Source organism: Fulmarus glacialis, unplaced genomic scaffold, assembly GCF_000690835.1.
Source record: "Fulmarus glacialis isolate BGI_N327 unplaced genomic scaffold, ASM69083v1 scaffold10634, whole genome shotgun sequence".
Taxonomy (NCBI): domain Eukaryota; kingdom Metazoa; phylum Chordata; class Aves; order Procellariiformes; family Procellariidae; genus Fulmarus; species Fulmarus glacialis.
In genome coordinates, this window is record NW_009209934.1 from 34,112 (window position 1) to 36,657 (window position 2,546).

The window sequence follows — 2,546 nt, forward strand, 5'->3', positions numbered from 1 at the left end:
CGACCTTTAAAGGAGACAAAACACACCAAAAAATCAGAAGTTATTATCTAAGGCAAAACCCATAAGCAAACAAAGCAATGCACCCCCCAACACATCTGAAAGACAAACTCATCTTGTGGTTTAACAATGTACTACTACAGTACCAGTAAGCAATGACAGCGAAATCTAGATTATGTTCAGTCTTGCAGAGATACTAGGAGATATTTTTCTAAGATTTATGCTTTATTTTTCTCAATGAGTATTTCTGCTGATCTCAGATTGATGCTTGTATCACTATGATGCAATATTAAGTGCTTTTGTAAACAATCACCATCCTCGTTTGCAACTCCCTCAAATAGGAACTTCAAGTCGATTTTTATCCCTAATTATACATGAATAATTTTCATATGACTTACATATATATAGAGAGTGTATGGATATATCTCAAAAATGGAACTTCATGTAGCAGGAACTAGCCAGCTTTAAAACTCCACTTTAACAAATGGAATTAAGCACCTATTATATCCATGTATATGCATACATATCATCAGAAGACACAAGACACAAACCTGATTTTTAAATCAGACAAGACTTTATTAAACTTTCCCCACAAGTGAAGTCACCAGTTTTTCATATGAACTTGAAAATGAATGATTAACATCTCCTGATTAAAAATTATCTTTTTACTACCAAAAATCTATGAATTTTAGATACGCACACGGCAGAACTTTATATGCTTCAGGAAATTGTGGGTAAAACCAAACAACTATTATTTACCAGGATTAACACACACAGAAAAGGGAAAATGGACAGAAACATTCAGTAATCAAATGTAGAACATTTTTCACAAAAATACCATTCCACTAATTCTTAGTCCTGACCCTCAAGGGAGTTCTACAAAACCTTCAAATGCAGAGCTTAAGACCTAAAGCTGTAACTCTACCAAATATTATCATGAGCTAGTTATTATGTCATACCACAATGCCCTTCTTCCTGCAGGACACAGAGTTCTGCACGTGATCCTTACTTGCTTCACAGCTTTACCATCTCTCTCCTTCTCTTCATGCGCTAGAGATAGCCTTTTCCCTTAAAATTATCTCAGTAAACACAAATATAACACAGTTGTTACCAAACTGCACTTATCCTGATGTTTGCTGCAGAAGAAAGCATTAGATGATCAAAAGCTTGTCTGCCTTTTCCATCTTTTATCAGTCTGTCTAATAAAATTAGATCTCCCTCTACAAAACTTACCTAGGTTCTGCTGGCGAGCACCATAATTTAACTCATTTTTCTGGATTTTAAAAAGTAGTATTTCGCGTTTCATATAGAATTGATTATTCAAACCAGACAAAGTGGTTCCTTCTTTGGGACTGCAAAGCTGACAATTTTTTTAATGTTAAAGCTGTTGGGCTGCCCATCCATTTAAAGATCCCCCCACAAAATAAATAAAGTACTTGTGCCCTTCAGTGCCTCTCTACTTCTACATTCACAATTTGTAAAACAACCTAGCACCTTCATATTCAAGTTTTCAGTAAAGAACAACCAAGCAAAAGCCTAGTCTGAGCGAAACTTCAGGAATGAATAAATGCTATAAACAACTACAACTGACCATGACAAATGAAAGACACCAATTCTAACAAAAACTGCTATGTAGGTTCTATGCTATGTAGGTTTCATCAAGTGACAACACCAATATTAAACTAATTACTGATATGTACTCTTAAACTCACCTTATTTCTCTTCATGATGCTGACATGTTAATATTAAAAATTATGAAACCAGCACATGTAAAGTTGAAATTACGTTTCAAAGAAATCCAAACACAGAAAGATAGAGATTTGTATCCAAGACATTCAAATTAATCTAAGTCTACTGCCAATTTAAGTACCATAATCACATGATGAGGGATTAATGCTTACAGTCCTCAACTAAACTGATTTTTAAGTACATGCTTGATTGTAAGCTTCCCTGAACACATTTTGTGGTATGATTTAATAATGTAAAACTTAGGAATTAACATAGTGCATGCCAGACCTATGGGCCATCTAGATCAGTTCTTTCTTTTTGACAGATGCAAATATCAGACATTTTCAGAAGAAAGTAAATCAATTTTAGACTGATAAGGCCAACTGTATCTTGGGCTGCACCAAAAGAAGTGTGGCCAGCAGGTCGAGGGAGGTGATTCTGCCCCTCTACTCTGCTCTGGTGAGACCCCACCTGGAGTACTGCGACCAGCTCTGCAGCCCTCAGCACAGGAAAGACATGGACCTGATGGAGCAGGTCCAGAGGAGGGCCACAAAAATGATCAAGGGGAGGAATGCCTCTCCTATGAAGAAAGGCTGAGAGAGTTGGTGTTATTCAGCCTGGACAAGAGAAGGCTTTGGGGAGACCTTATTGCAGCCTATCAGTACTTAAAGGGGGCTTATAAGAAAGATGGGGACAAACTTTTTAGCAGGGCCTGTTGTGACAGGACAAGGGGGAATGGTTTTAAACTAAAAGAGGGTAGATTTAGACTAGCTATAAGGAAGAAATTTTTTACAATGAGGGTGGTGAAACACTGGAACAGG